This window comes from Corapipo altera, unplaced genomic scaffold (genome assembly GCF_003945725.1).
Source record: "Corapipo altera isolate COAL_440 unplaced genomic scaffold, ASM394572v1 142, whole genome shotgun sequence".
Classification (NCBI taxonomy): domain Eukaryota; kingdom Metazoa; phylum Chordata; class Aves; order Passeriformes; family Pipridae; genus Corapipo; species Corapipo altera.
In genome coordinates, this window is record NW_020884966.1 from 1,307,747 (window position 1) to 1,324,043 (window position 16,297).

Genomic DNA, 16,297 nt, shown 5'->3' on the forward strand with positions numbered 1-16,297 from the left:
CAGCCCTGGAGCTGGGAGAAGGTGATAACAGCTCTGCCTTTCACATCTTTCCGTAGATGCTTAAACAAAGGAAGGACCCCAAAAGTTTCTTTAGTGCAGATAAACGTTAAAAAGGCAAAAAAACCCAGTTGTGAACCTCCATGGCTTTTCAGAGGCTCGGGGATAGGAATTGTCCTTATTTCACACTGGGGCTGCACAAAATGGAGCATCTGTCACGATTACACTTCTGCTGTGTGAGAATTTGAATTTTTAGACGTAGCTAAGAGGTTTCTATAGCAAGAGGAGGTGGTGTAGGAAGCCTCCTGTGGAGTTAAATCAGGCCATCGCTCTTCCCTTGGCTATGTCTTTCCTCCTCCTGCTCCCGGAACGTGCCCTCGGAGGTGTCCTGTGCACTTTGGAGCAGAAGAACCTTCACAGGATTCTCTTTGGAATAAGCCCTTGTGTCCTCCTGGGCTGCTTGTTTTCTGGGGGAAAGCCATCATCTCCAACTGGGTGTGTTCTCTGGTCTTCTCCTACTTCTGTCACAACGGGACAGCCTGGTTTGGAAACCTCTCCCTGTGACTGCACCAGGGTGTGGGGTTGGGGTCACTTCCCAGAGGCTCAGCATTCCTTTGGCAGCAGTTGATTTCTGGTGGGATCTGTTCCTGGTTGGCTCTAATCCTGCAGGAGGCCCTGGTCAGGCTCAGAAAGACTCAGGGTCTTATCACCAACCTTGGGGTGATACCACTCGTGAAACATTCCAGCAGCACATGAGCAGGTTTCTGGTGGGTCATTGCAGAGCCACGGGCTGGGTTCTCATCCCAGATCCCTGACCAATGCCCAAACCAGACAGGAGGTTGAGAATTGAGCTGGATCTTTGGCTGTGGACCTTTCCTTGGCACTTGGCATCACTTTCCTTGCTCCAGGGTGACATCCCTTGAGTTGGTGCTGTGTAATTCCAGTCCTGGATGAAGAGGCTACAAAAGAGATAGAGAGGGGGTTTTTATGAGGTCATGTGATGACAGGACAAGGGTGGATGGGTTCAAACTGCCAGAGGGCAGGGTTAGATAGGATATTGGAAAGGAATTACTGGCTGAGAGCATGGGGAGGCCCTGGCCCAGGTTGCCCAGAGAAGCCGTGGCTGCCCCTGGATCCCTGGAAGTGTCCAAGGCCAGGTTGGACGGGGCTTGGAGCAACCTGGGCTGGTGGAAGGTGTCCCTGCCCATGGCAGGGGGTGGCACTGGGTGGGCTTTAAGGTCCTTCCAACCCAAGCCATTCTGGGATTAATGGCTGGTTTAAGTTTATTTGGAGTTCTGTCAAAGATGCCTTTGGCCCAGAACACCTCAGCTGTGTTGGGATATACCTGTGTGCCACATGTTGCCAGAAACCTTCACCAGCAGCTCTTGGCACCTCAAAACATGCAGTAGTATAATCCATCCCTCCCCATGTAGTTCATTAAGAAATAACTTATTTTCTGTTACCAAAATATGATTCTTGGTTCGTTTCCAAGTACATATTGTGCATATGCATTTCCCAACGAGCTGCTTTCTTATTCCAGCATCAGCTTTTTTAACAGGCAAAATAATCCCCCTCTAAGCACCCTCTTTGTTGAGCTGCAGCTGATGGCCTGAGGTTTTTATGCTGCAGGTGGAGATGGGCATTTTTCCTGTCGACAGAGAAGGAACATCTCCTCAGCTCAATGAAATGAGAAAACAAATTAACCCAAACTGGCTTGAAATGGTACTTTGACCAGAGGAAAAAGAAAATAAAAATCCTCACTTGCAGTGTTTATTTGGTTCAGTACCTCTGTATTTATTAAAGCAGCTCTTGAGGGTCTGACATGTTCCATGTTGTGACTGAGTGTCCCGTGTCTGACAGGACCTACAGGTCTGGCCTGTCTGTCACAGTCTGAACCCTGACTTTGACAGGGCTCCCATGGCTTGTTTGGAGGTCTGAGCCTGATGCCTCAGCAGGTGCTGGATAGTCAGTTATTTTTCAGGATTTCTTAAACACCCCATGACAATTTCTTTATCCTCTTCCTCTGTCCCCCCCAGTTAGAAAAGATGCTTTTGGAGTCGTGTCCCAAACCAGCCTGGTCAGCCAGGCAAGAGCCATGGCAGTGGAAAATGGAAATGTTCTGAAGGATTAGAACATTTCCAAAAGCTTTTCTGGTTTGCTTTTTTTTTTTTTTTAAATGTGTTGCACAAGTGAAATAAATGATGTGGTGCTGGACCTGTTGCTGGTGCTCTGGAAAACAGACCAGTTCTTGCTGCCCAGTTAATCCAAGGGCAGGTTGTGTAAGGGGATGAGGAGGAATAACTCCACATCATCTCCTGGGAAAGGAGGCACTGCTACACTACATACGGGCTGAGCTTTAGCTTCTACCACATTGGTTGAAGTTTATCTTTGGGCAGAAGCCATTTGTGCATTTCTAAATAACCTTGTTGTGTTTAGAAATGCATTGTTCTGATTCCCAGCTCCCCAGCACCGCCGAGCACGAACCACCTCAGCACTGCACAGCCCACTTGGTTATGCCACAGGATTAAATTCCTGCTTTCATGTTTGCATCCAAACAGGACCTAATGTGTGGCATTGTGCAGAGTTTGATTTCAGAAGTAAGTGGGTTTGCACCGTAAATGCTTCATTACAGGATAATCACACGTTTATATCTGAGCTTCATGTGAGGTTTGCTCGAGAGCTGCTGTGCTTTTTGTTTTACAGTGTCTGAGACTGTGAATTTTCAGCAGAGGAAACGCATTTGCCAGCTTTTGTAAACCTGGATTAGCAGCTGCTCATTTAAACTCAGCCTCATTTGCTCCCAGGGATTCAGAAGCAAAGGTTGTTTCTGTCCCTTTGTGGTCACAGGATGTGTTGGGGTGTCATGATAGTTCATGAGGAGGCCAAGGATGTGGACTGTTCTTTCCTCCTCTGCCTTCTGGGTTTGCTCTTTCATCCTTTCTGTGTTTTTTCTCCATAAATCCAACACAGACAAACTTTATGTCCATGGATCCCTGTCTGCCCTGTTCCTATAGGAAGCAAGACTCACTATTTTCCTTCTGATCAGTGGTAGAATCATTCAGATCAAGTTCTATTTAGGCAAGTTGGGCTTAAGTTCTTTGTGCTGTTTTTTTTTCTTCCCTGTTAAAATGTCCAGTTTTCCATTTAATGATGAATGGACATGATTTGTGAGTGAATTTAAAGAGCCCCTTAAACTTTTACCAGAGGTTTGCATCTTCATGTCATGGAAAAAAAAATAAAAAAATAAGGACCGAGTGCTTTGTTTGCTGCAGTTTTTCCCAGGGCAGGCTTTGAAATTTCTGGAAGCAGATTGAAGCTTATCCAGCACACTGTTCATAAGAGCAACAGTAAAATATAAATTATATAAATATATATAAAATATAAATTATATACATCTAAAGGAGCTGTACCAAAAAGACAGGAAATCCAACCTCTTGCCAAGCTGAGCTTCTACGGCAACCACAGATTGATTTTGGTTGGGAGGCACCTTAAAGCCCATCCAGTGCCACCCCCTGCCATGGGCAGGGACACCTTCCACCAGCCCAGGTTGCTCCAAGCCCCGTCCAACCTGGCCTTGGACACTTCCAGGGATCCAGGGGCAGCCACAGCTTCTCTGGGCAACCTGTGCCAGGGCCTCCCCACCCTCACAGGGAAAGATTTCTTCCAGAGCTTTTCTGTTGAATTTCTATTTATCTTTCTCTTTTTCTGATTCTGGAAAATGTCAACTTTGGAGCCCCCAAAATGGGCAGTTGGGGAGTGGCAGAAGAGGAGGGATGGGATGGGATGGGATGGGATGGGATGGGATGGGATGGGATGGTTGGAAGGTGAAGGCATCAGCGCTGTGAGGAGTTGTGACAACCCTTGGGTACTGTGAAAGCTGGAGAGGGAGAAAGTGCAGATGGAAAAAAGTGTTGGATTCAGAGGGGCAGAAAGAACACTTGGTTTGACAAAGGCTGAAGTGAGGAAGGAGTGCTGAGGGTGCTGAGGGTGCAGAGAAGAACCGAGCTGGGGTGAGGCAGCGCCCTGGGGCTGGTTGTGATCCACGTGTGTGTCGTGGGGCTGCTTTGGTGGAACTGTCCACCCTGGAGCCCCCAAACCAGCACGTGTATCTCTGACCCTCTCATAGAATCACAGAATCAGCTTGGTGGGAAGTGATCTCTGAGATCATCAAGTCCAACCCTTGATCCAACCCCGCTGTGGTTCCCAGCCCATGGCACTGATGCCACATCCAGTCTTGTCTTAAACACCTCCGGGGATGGAGAATCCACCATTTCCCTGGGCAGCCCATTCCAATGGCTGAGCACCCTCTCTGCAAAGAAATTCTTTCTAATCTCCAACCTAAACCTCCCCTGGCACAGCTCAGGACTGAGCCCTCTTGTCTTGCTGATAGTTACCTGGGAAAAGAGACCAACCCCCCCTGGCTCCCCCCTCCTGTCAGGGAGTTGCAGAGAGTGAGGAGGTCTCCCCTGAGCCTCCTCTTCTCCAGGCTGAACAGCCCCAGCTCCCTCAGCCTCTCCTCACAGCACTTGTGCTCCAGTCCCTTCCCCAGCCTCGTTGCTCTCCTCTGGACCTGCTCCAGCCCCTCAATGTCCTTCCTGAGCTGAGGGCCCAGAACTGGACACAGCACTCCAGGGGTGGCCTCACCAGCACTGAGGACAGGATGGTAATGTCCTGCTTCAAGATTTCTGTGTGGGCAGGGAAATCACTCCTCAGAGGGGGGAGGAGGAGCAGCAACTAACCCTGGGGTCTCCAGTGGCTCTTCGGCTTATCCAGCACGTTGTTCATAAGAGCAACAGTAAAATGTGAATTATGCAAATCTCTATGTTAGGTAATATATATTAAAATAGATATTTATACCTATAATCTTTAGATGATAAAGGTATATATTTATATAACTGATATAAATCTAAATGTTGGAGCTAGATTGAGCGTCACTCTTGCATTGTAGATGGATTTTTAGCTTCTTTATTTCTTCCCCCCTGCTTTAAGAAATGTGTGCATAATGGAGCTTGATTCTTCTCAGGCACACAAAGGCACCTGTGGCTGCATTTTGGGAGACCAGGCAGCCAGTCTGTGTGTTGAGATCCAGGGATGGAAGGAGCTGGGGTCCCTTTGGGGTGCCATTTGCAGGTTGTGGAAGGTCAGAACTTGGAATTCCTGCAAGGATTTTCTCAGCAGAGCCGAAGGCAGGCTTAGGAGGATACAGGTTTTATCCCTGTTATACTTTCCTTTTTATCTTCTCAGCCATGGAAGTGAGTAGGTGGAAGTGAGAAGGTGTTTTTGGAAGGGAAGGCACCAGCTTGGTGTGTTTGTGTGGATAAATGCTCCTGGCCTTGTTGCATTCCAGGGCTGTTTGGGAAGAGACCCTGAGAGTGCTGCCTTGCCATTCACTTAAAGGACCAGACCTGCTCCTCTGGGGGACATCTCACTCTCAGGATGCACATTCCCTGTAGAGATTTTGGGTCTGAAGCCCCTTGGTGCTGAGGAGCTGTGCCCCTGACAGCGGGTCTGCTCAGACCCTCTGTGCTCACAGAGTCCTCACGTGCTCATTACATGTTTTAATTAAATCCTCCAGGCCTGCCATGTGTCCTCCCTGCTCCTCCTTCATGGATGGGAAGGATGATGAGCAGTCATCACTTCTCCAAACAGGAACTTTTAGCAGCTCCTTTAATTTTATGAGGAAATGAAGAATTTGAAAAGCAAATAAATTACTGAAAACTAAAGGCGGCTGAATGAGCGATTTCCTGAGGTAAAATCCACCTTTTAAATGGAGCATAATGCAGGTTTTTAAGTGTTAACAAGCAAGTGCAGCTAATTCAGGCTTGTGCCTTGCCAGATAAGCAGCTGCATTTTAAGGGTGGAATATTCTGTGAGGCTCCTACCAGCAAAGAAACACGGTTCCTAAATCCAGTTTCATATGAATGGAACAGTTTTGCATCTGTGTCAGTGTAATTACAGCTCTGCTGGTACCAGCTAACCCACCTAAATTAGTTTTAGCATAGCAAGATTTGAATGGCTGGCAAATAGAAATAAAATTACCTTCTGCAGTCACATCCCTTGCCTTTATTTTAAATGCTGTTATCAAGCAATGAATTTATATTGGCTTGGAGCTGTGTAATCCTGTCATAAACAGGTTTGTGTAGGGAACAGAATCCAGTCTCTCACGTGCTCTAACTTGGGATTGCTTGGGCTGGGAATAGTGGGATATTTCACAGTTTAGCCTTCTCTTTTTCATGGTTACGGTATCTTGGTATGATCTTAAAGATATGGTGGGAGAATGAATGAGATTTTGTTTATGTGCAGCCCAGGCTTGCTGCTGGCCTTGGCCCCACCACTCCTGTCCCAGTTTAATTTGCCTGTATAATTTGATCCCTACCTTTGATCGTTCCTGGCTGCTTGCAGAACACTCAGCAGCATTCTCTTAGTGGTATCCAGAGACAAGAATTTCTTTCTGTTGTTCTTTTTCAGTTCCCTTCTAAGCCTGGAGTGCAGGTTTTCGTTTTTTACCGCTCTGATTACAGGGAATTCAGAACAGCCTTGGAAGGGGCAGTAGGGAAAGGGGGGGCAGAGGTTGGTCTGTCTCTGGTGGCAGCAGGGTCATAAAAGCAAACTGGGACAAGGCCTGAGGAGCAGGAGGTGTTCCAGGGTGCTGGGTTGCTGTCTCTGCTGGGTAACCTCTTGTCTGGAACTTCCTTAACACCGGGTGGTTGTTGTGGCATCAGGTGCTCCAGAGGAGCTCTGGGAAACTCCAGACCTGCTCTGTGTGTGAAACATGTTAATAGAAAGGGATCTGAAGGTTGGAAGGGACCTTAAAGCCCATTCAGTGCCACCCCCTGCCATGGGCAGGGACACCTTCCACTAGCCCAGGTTGCTCCAAGCCCCGTCCAACCTGGCCTTGGACACTTCCAGGGATCCAGGGGCAGCCACAGCTTCTCTGGGCAACCTGTGCCAGGGCCTCCCCACCCTCAGAGCCAACAATTCCTTCCCAGTATCCCACCTATCCCTGCCCTCTGGCAGTGGGAAGCCATTCCCTGTGTCCTGTCCCTCCATCCCTTGTCCCCAGTTCCTCTCCAGCTCTCCTGGAGCCCCTTGAGGCCCTGGAAGGGGCTCTCAGCTCTCCCTGAAGCCTTCTCTTCTCCAGGTGAACACTCCCAGCTCTCTCAGCCTGGCTCCAGAGCAGAGGTGCTCCAGCCCTTGCAGCATCTTCATGGCCCCTCTGGACGTGTTTCCCCTCTGGATTGTTTCCCTGTGCTCATTCCCAAGAGTCTGATCCTCACTGTTAGAGACAGATTGCTGAGCTCCATGAGCCTGACTCTCATAGGAAGGAAAGCAGATCCTAAAGGCACACCCAGTGTCCTGAGCTCACCTGGAGCATCTCAAGCACTAGAAAAAGTGTCGAGCAGCGACTCCAAACACCTTCATGTTTAAAGTGCCTTCACAGCTGCACATTGTGATTCAAATCCTGCTGTAGTCAAATCTCTGTGTAAATTAGAATGGAGAGAGTCAGAGTCCTAGAATGGTTTGGGTGGAAGTGACCTTAAAGCTCATCTAGAAGAGTGAAAATTATTCAGTACTGGGGAGATCAGCTGCCTTTTGGGAGCAGTTGTATTGCACTTGCTCTTTTCCTCTGTGGGAAGAATCATAAGTTAAATGTATTTTCTCTTTTCCTTGTGCCTTGAGCTCAGTTAAGCTTTGTCAGTGTTCAGTCAGGTTTCTTCAGCCTGCCACGCTCAGCACAGACTGTTTTAAGAAGCCCCACAACACACAAGTCCCATGTTGGGGACACTGTGACACTGAGTGGTTTTCTCTGAGCTCCATCTTCCCATCAGCTTCAGTGAGGAGAGGAAAATGCCTTGGCTTCAGTAGATATTTAATTAGGTTCTGATTTCTGTCATTAAAGTTTAGCTTGAAATCTGAGTGCTGTGTTTGGATGAGTTGAGCTTTATGTTTAGAAATTGGTGAAACCAATTTCTTTCCAACCCTGAATTACCACTTTACCTGGAATTTGATTGAAGTGACCAAGCTCTTTGCTGTTCTCTTTAGACTAAATGTCCTTTATGGCATATCCAGGTCCTTTTGAACAGTTTTCCTCATTTTTTATGCGATATTTTAGTCACTGAATTACTGAAAGAACTTCAGGATAGCAGGAGACTGAATGGGAATAATGCAATTCAGTGCTCGTGTTTTGTGGCACTCTCCTCTCATCTGTTTTGAATTTAACATTTAATGAAATAAAACTGTTGGGAAAAGGGATGTGAGGGGTTGAGGAACGTTTTTTCCCTCCAGCTCTACCCTGTTTCTGCCATGTGGGAGCATTTTGGGGGTATTTGAGCAGATCTTACGTAGGCTTAAAATTTTCATGACGTGGTTTCGTCCTGTAGTCCCAAGCCTGCAGTCACTGCTTTGTTTTTTTTTAGTACAAAGTCTGAAACTTGAAAAGGAAAACTGACTGCAACAGAAATTTATGGAAAATATCAGGGGGGAGATTGCTTGTTTTCATAACAAGATGACTTAGAGAACTGGAGCAAGTGGTGCTGCCTCCCTTTCTCCTCTTTCATCCTCCTCCTCTCATGCACAAGTTTCCACCTTGAGTCACAGATGAGGAATTTCTACTAAAAAAGGCAATTTGAAAAGGCTTCAGAAGATGCTGAAAAGAAGAATTTTGGATGGGAAATGACATGGGGAAGTGTACACTGTGCCTCAGCTCCGAGGAGTCAAAAGCCACTTGACAGGTTTGGATGGGAAGATGAAAGTCCCATCTCCTCCTCCTGCCATGGTTGGATGTTAATTAAACAACTTCCTGCTCCTCAGAGCTCTCCCCTGCAGGGATAAAGACTTCTTGGCAGCCCACATTTGGGAAAAAAACCTTATCTAGAGGGAAAGGGAGGGTGGTTTTGTCTTTCTGGGAGCATTAACAGGAGCAACTTCCTTCCCAAAGGCTTGCCAGAATATTCCAGGGAGCAACTGCTCAACAGGTTCACTGGGATGCTCCCACTGGTCCAACCTAAACCAAACCACTCTGGCTGACTGGGAGAGGGCACTTTGCTGTCTGGTGTCTCCAGCAGTGAGAAGTTGGATTAAAAAAATTGCCATTTGCTCTAAATGGCAGAAAATTGTTGCACAGTCATAAGCAAAATGGGAACGGAGCTGAATTCGTTCTGGAAGCACAGACTGCAGACTGCAGGTTGTGTTTTAGGCAGAATTATTTTCTCTCTGAATACAGAAATTTATTGGGAACATCGTTGTACTGGCCATTATTGAACATTCCAGGCAGAAATCTGTATTATTTTATTCTACATGTATTTAAAAAACATATAAGCCTTTCAGAACCAGGGGATTTTCTCCCTTGAGCATTGATTAGAAATGTCTGTTCATACAGATGTCAGTTTTGATCAATTATTTGTTTTTATTTGGGAGGGTTTATAATAATTTCAGGAAGAGGAGTTATAATTTGATTTATTTAAGACACTTTTTCAGAAGAGTTGCTCCTTTCTGAGGTCACTGAACACCTTTTTGTGACATCACTGCTGTGACTTGATGATATTTTCCGTGCATTGTTCACCTGGGGAGAGAGAGAGGGGGAAAGAATGTTCCAGGAGGTTTCTGTGGTCCCACAGGATTGCAGAATCCACTTCTCTGGAGAAGAATATTCCTCATTTTTTTCAAAGAAAAGATAAATTTCAGAAGCAGTAACAGGCAAAACCACCATGCTATAGATGTCTACATTTTAAAGAAGAACTTTTACATTAAGATAGTTGCTTTTTTGAATGGTCCTTTCCCATTGCTGCTTTCGTCCATCACCAGCTCGCTGGATTCTCTTCCTGCTTTTTTTTTAATTCTCTTCCTCTTTCCACCTTCATTTCCTGCAATTTTCTTTTTTTTTTTCAGAGGCCTTATCTCCCAAACTAAACGTGTTTTTCTGCAAGTTTTGGAACAAGTGTGATGTTTGCAGACAACACATTGTTCTCCCTCCCCACTTGTCTGTGCTGCCCCTGCCATAACGTGGGATGAGAGGAGGGAGGCTGGCAAAGGGAATTCAAAAAGCTTTTATGGGCTCAAAGAATAGAAGAGGGGGAAAAAAAAATGGTTCCACAATGGATCCTGTAAAATAATGCTGGGTTATGTAAAGAGGATGTTAACCTTTACTGGAGGTTTGAATTTTAATTATTCTTTTTGATTTATCCTTAAAAACCAGAAGTACACACAGCTGGAATATTATTTCTTCAGGTTGCCCAGAGAAGCTGTGGCTGCCCCTGGATCCCTGGAAGTGTCCAAGGCCAGGTTGGACGGGGCTTGGAGCAACCTGGGCTGGTGGAAGGTGTCCCTGCCCGTGGCAGGGGGTGGCACTGGATGGGCTTTAAGGTCCTTCCAACCGAAGCCATTCTGGGGTTCTGTGATTAATGGCTGGTTTAAGTTTATTTGGAGTTCTGTCAAAGATGCCCTTGGCCCAGAACACCTCAGCTGTGTTGGGATATACCTGTGTGCCACATGTTGCCAGAAACCTTCACCAGCAGCTCTTGGCACCTCAAAACATGCAGTAGTATAATCCATCCCTCCCCATGTAGTTCATTAAGAAATAACTTATTTTCTGTTACCAAAATATGATTCTTGGTTCGTTTCCAAGTACATATTGTGCATATACATTTCCCAACGAGCTGCTTTCTTATTCCAGCATCAGGTTGGACGGGCTTGGAGCAACCTGGGCTGGTGGAAGGTGTCCCTACCTGTGGCAGGGGGTGGCACTGGATGGGCTTTAAGGTCCCTTCCAACCCAAACCACTCTGGGGTTGGTGCCACAGCAGGAATGATCCTGTGGTCTGGAATTCCCCCTTTATGGCTCTTAGCTCAGCAAAACAAGGAGTCATTTGGGCCCAGGGGCAGGACAGAGCTCCATCCATCCCTGGTGTGCTGGGTGCAGTCCAGCCGTGCTGGATGTGACAGTTCTCTGTTCCAGGAGCTCTGGGGATCAATAGCTCTGCAGCACTTCAGCAGTTTGGGTTGAGGGAGCTGGACCAGCTCCAGCACGTGAGTCAGGCTCTGGCACAGCCTCAGGATGAGCTAAAGGGGGGAGGGAAGGATGTGCTGAGCACCCACTTCTCCTCTCTTGAAATCCAAGTGTTCAAAGTTCGCTCCTCGAACCATCGCTCTGTCACAGCACAGCTCGGGCAGGGTTTTGTAAAACTTGGGGCATTTTGAGGATTTCATTCAAATGCTGAATTTATGTTATAAAGAGGGTCGTGGAGGTTGTGGCTGCCCCACCCCTGGGATTGTTCAGAGGTAGGTTGGATAAGGCCTTGAGCAGATTGCTCTAGTGGGAGATGTCCCTGCCCATGGTAGGGGGTGGGACTGGGTGGCCTTTAAGGTCCATTCCAACCCCTAAACATCCTCTGATAATATTGTGCTTACCATAATTAAAAATACAATATCCAGTTGCAGATTTCAGCTCTTCCTCAGCTGAACCAGTCACAAGAGATGAATCTATGGTAAATCCCCCAACCTCATCATGGCAGGGGGTGGAACTTCAAGGAACTCTTTAAGGCCCCTTCCAACCCAAACCATTCTGTGATTCTGTGAAACACAGAGAGGTTCACTCGTGTCCCTTATGTTTTCACCTTTTTAGTGGTGATAAACCCAGTATTTTTACACAAATTTCATTAGTTCTTCCTCTTGTGGCAGAGGGAGGTTTGAAGTACAGGTGAAATTCAGCTGTGTGAGGTGCAGAGAGGACAAAGCTGGGCAGAAAAGCTGATTTTGAGCCGAGCTCCTTGGCGGGACTCTCCCAGGAACTGGAGAATCCAGGCACGTGGCCACACTTTGGTTGTATTTTGTAGGGATAAAGTGTGTGAGTCTGTGAGTAAAAAGCTCCAGTGCTTTGTGTTAATGCAGTTTGGGCAGTAATGGACATTTTCCTAATGCATGTAAGGAGCTGGTGAATGGAGAGGCTTCCAGGAACCCTGGGATGGATCAATCCATCATCCATGTGATGGGAAAAGAGTTGCTTTCTCCAGCATCTTCCTTGGCCATAGATAAATTTATGTGTATCTTTATGGGTGTAAGCATAGAAAAAAGATGTAGGTGTGTGTATATATTGTAGTCAAAGCACGGTATGAATTCAGATCTGCCAAAATAAAGTCTTGTTCAATCAATTCATTAGGTGTTAATAACCCCTTGTTAGTGAAACATTGCTGCCAGAGCTCAAACTGAATTTCAGAGCTGAAGCCTTTTTCTAATCCACGATAATTTCCTTTTATCAGCGCCTTTTAATCTAAAGAAAAGCCTTTTTCTAATTAAAATACTAACTCATCTATAAATTATGTGACAATGAAATGGTGTCAGAGAAAATGCAATAGAATTAGGGAGCTCAATGGGCTGAAGGAGAACTCGGTGCTACTAGAGATAAAATGATTATTCAGAGAGAATAAGCACATCCTGATTTTATTTAGGGTTGGTTTGATGTGGCAGTAGATGCTTGGCATTGATCACAAACAGCACTGAATTGATCCCAGCGCTCCAAGCAGATGTTCAAAAGGATAAACCATCAGCAGATCCCTGGATTTGAAGTGTTTTCCATGTTGGAGGGGCCACAGAGCTCTCCAAACTGCTCATCCAGCCTTGGAAAAGGAGCCTCAGCAGCCACTGGTGTGGGTATGAAGGTTTGAGGGATGGGGCTGATGGTTTGTGTTTGCCAGGTGGAAACAGAACTTTCCAAATAATCTCTGGGTTTAAGGAGGCTCTTCAAAAGCCAGGCTGCTGCCACTGCAGCTGGTATGGAAATACTTTCCCCAGTGTTAGTTTAGTACAGAATCCCAGGATGGTTTGGGTTGGAAGGAATGTTAAAGATCATCCAGTGCCACCCCCTGCCATGGGCAGGGACACCTTCCACCAGCCCAGGTTGCTCCAAGCCCTGTCCATCCTGGCCTTGGACACTTCCAGGGATCCAGGGGCAGCCACAGCTTCTCTGGGCAACCTGTGCCAGGGCCTCCCCACCCTCCCAGGGAGGAATCCTTGTCCCCCCTGGAAGACACAAGACCTGCTGCAGAAAGTGCCATAAACGAGCAGCTAATTAAACTTTCTGACTTCCAGCCCCGCTAATTGTGTTGCATTATGTGCTTAATTCCTACCCTGGAATTAGCATCGCTTTCCTTGCTCGGGAAGAGTCGCTGGCAAAGTGAAATGAGAATTTTATTTGCACTGGCAGAAGGATTTTCAGTTCTGCTCTGCTGACTCCGCCACTGATGGGGATTAATCTCACTAAAAACTGCGGAACTCACTCAAAAAATGGGCAGTAATGGTTTGAAATAACTTCTCAGCCCCTGGAATCCGAGTTCCTACACTGGTACCACAAGTCAGTTCCCATCTGATGCCAGCCTGGTGTTTGTCACCGAGCCCTGGGCACAGGAGGGGTCCCTGGGTGGACACAGAGCCCGGGCTGTGCCCATCAGCTCCTGGGCTGTCGTTGGTGACGGGTGGTGGCACCCCAGGGACGAGGTTGGGACTTCAGGCTCCGTGGAATCCATATGTTTTTCTGAGTTAAAGGCTCATTTTGCAGTTCTGGAAAGGCAGCGACTGCCACCTTCCCTTAATCCCTGACATTTTTATAACTGGCTGTTGCACAGACCCTTTTTTCCCCAGTGTTTTTGGAAGACATAATGTTCTCTGCTCAAAAACCTGCAGTTGTGTAACAGGAAAGGGCTATTTTGATGCTGTTTAAGGCCTGGAGTTGGTTTGTTCCATACAGGAAAATCCTGCAGGAATAAGAGGCCAAAGGGACTGAGCAGGTACAGAGCACTTCAAATGATTGTTTCATGCTTTTGTTGGTTTTTATAGTTTGTGCGAAGTGCTTGTCCCATGACTTTGATGGTGAAACTGGCCTGTGCTCACAGGAGGGTGTTCAGGACCAAGGCAAACAGTTGGGCCTAAAAAGTCACTTTTTCATAAAGAGATCAATTAACATTTGGCTGAAGAGTGTCAAAGCAGATTTCTGAGTTCATGACGTTTCCATTTGTTGTTTATTCCAGTAGAAGACTAAATTCCCCAAATCTGAATCTGTCAGGATAATCTTCACTTGGACATGAGTCAGGGGGGGCTTAATTCTTGCATGTGAAAATCCTCCTTTCCTGTAATCAGGTTACATGTGACTTAGGAGGAGTTTTTGTCTTTTACAGGTTCAGGATATTTGAAGTAACAGAGACTTTTTGCTCTGTGGCTTTTCCCAACCTGCAGCTGCACAGAGAGGATTGAATTGACTTGAGCCTTTTAAAGCAAACTCTTGTGTGTGAGTCATGTTTACAAGGTGTGTCTTGGCTGGTGGAAACATGTTTTTAAGGCTCAAGTCATGCTTTTTAGGGAATAAAAACACAAAATAGGTGCAAGGCCAGGTTGGATGGGGCTTGGAGCACCCTGGTCTGGTGGAAGGTGTGGGTGGTGGAACTGGGTGGTCTTTAAGGTCCTCCCAACCCAACCCATTCTCTGAAACCCAGTAAAATGATGTGTGTGCCTGAACTTGCAGTGCAGTGAGGATCCACCTCACGGATGATACGAAGTTCTTTGTTGCCCTCGAAGCTCCATCAGCTTGTTGAATCCTCGAGCTGCTCACTTGTGCTGTCATCAGTCAGTGCTGTGGAGAAGGCAGGAATTGATGGGGTGAGGGGCTCCTCAGGAGATCCAGAGGAGATGCAGAAATAAAACCCACACTGAGATGGGACACTGACTGATCCCTTACAGGGGGGAGCCAACCTGTTCAGTGCTGGATCTGTCAAAAGGTGCAGGTCCTGCACTTTCTGGATTTGTGTGTAGTGGCACCATCCCCCTCTCTTTGTTTATTAAAATTCTTCTTCCTCTGTTTTTGCAATAAACTGTAGTGCAGAGCCTTCTGGTGACAGTCCCATCACAGTCATTGGCATCTGTAGAACTGTGAAAACTCTGTTAGTTCTGTGTTCCAGAGCACAGCCACGTGGGCATGGGATGATCTGTGGTCCTGGGGTCAGCCAGGAATGATAAAGAAAGGAAAGATGGGCTATTTCTAATATATGTTATAAAAATGACTGTTACTGGGGGGGGGGGGGTAGGCTGGTAAAACATTTGAAACAACCATATTTATTAAAATTGCAATTACAAATGAAATATTACAGGATTGGCCACTGCAGGGTTATTATTCTAAACAATTTTCAGGCTGTGGGAACGATCTTGATATTTAAGTGTTTTCATTGCATCAGGATTTGGCACAAGTCCTTACTGTGAATGATTTTTCACTGGTCCAGGCCGGTTTGCAGCTGGTGGGGTGTTGTGTGTGCACATGTGGGATTTTTTGAGGGGGTTTGCACAGAAGTTGGCATCGGGTAGTTTGTGTGAAGGGGCTGCACATGCAGTGGGATGGGGGCAGGAGGGGGCTCCAGGCTGCCCTTTTCTCCCTGGGTCTCTCCCATTCCTCCTGCCTGGCACAGCTCCTGTTCCACTGGCCCCCGTGGGCTCCCAGGGAATGTGCTGGAAATCCCTCACCCTCATCCAGGGTTTCCTTCACAGTGACAGCGTGGCACCTGTTTGCCCTCTCCAGGTCTCCTGGGATGGATCAGGAGGGGGAAGGAAGAGAGTCAGAGGGGTTTTTAGCACCTCTTTCGGTGGAGAGAGGGGGGTGTTGATTCCTTGCCTTTATTCTGCTCCACAGGGACTCTATTGGAAAACCACACCCCAACCTTTACCTCTGTTTTCCACACCCCTTGTTTAAAGATTCCTGGGATCGTGGATGTACAGCCCAGTTAGAGGGTTGGTTGTGTGTTGTCTGTCTGGTTCCCCACCCTGGACCTGCCTCAGCCTTTCCCTAAAAAACCCAGATTTATCGCTGCCTCTGAGGTCATTCCCTGCCCCGTTGAGCTTTTATTGCAGGAGATGCACAAGAACAACCCCCCCCCCATCTTTAGTTTCAGAGCCCAAATTTAATTTGTGGGCCAGGGAACTATAAATATAATTTATGTAAATGGAGGGGCAGGAGGTGCTGACCCCCGGAACTGCTGCTGAGTGGTTTTTCAAATCAGCCTTTCACTGTAATGGGCACGAGAGTTTAACATGGAAATGCAATACAATAATCTCTGCATAGAACTTATTCTCTAGTTCTGTTTCTCTGGTCTGGCAGGATTATGTTTAAAGACTTCTACTAAACCACTTCTATTTTAGTTAATTTTATTCCAGACAAATGTTGTGCAGAATTTCATGTCTTTTAGAGTTCAGGCTGTTAAAACATGTGGAAAATCCCATTTTTCTAGTACTAGTGGTCAGCACTGCTTTGTGACAGACACTTTTTACCT

The 16,297-nt window shown here is 46.8% G+C and overlaps 1 protein-coding gene across 7 annotated transcripts in view; it reads left to right on the plus strand.

Annotated features, from left to right (window-relative positions):
* TANC2 (tetratricopeptide repeat, ankyrin repeat and coiled-coil containing 2) overlaps window positions 1-16,297 on the plus strand; it is a 228,425-nt gene that overhangs the window by 94,992 nt on the left and 117,136 nt on the right. The gene's annotated exons all lie outside the window — the stretch shown is intronic.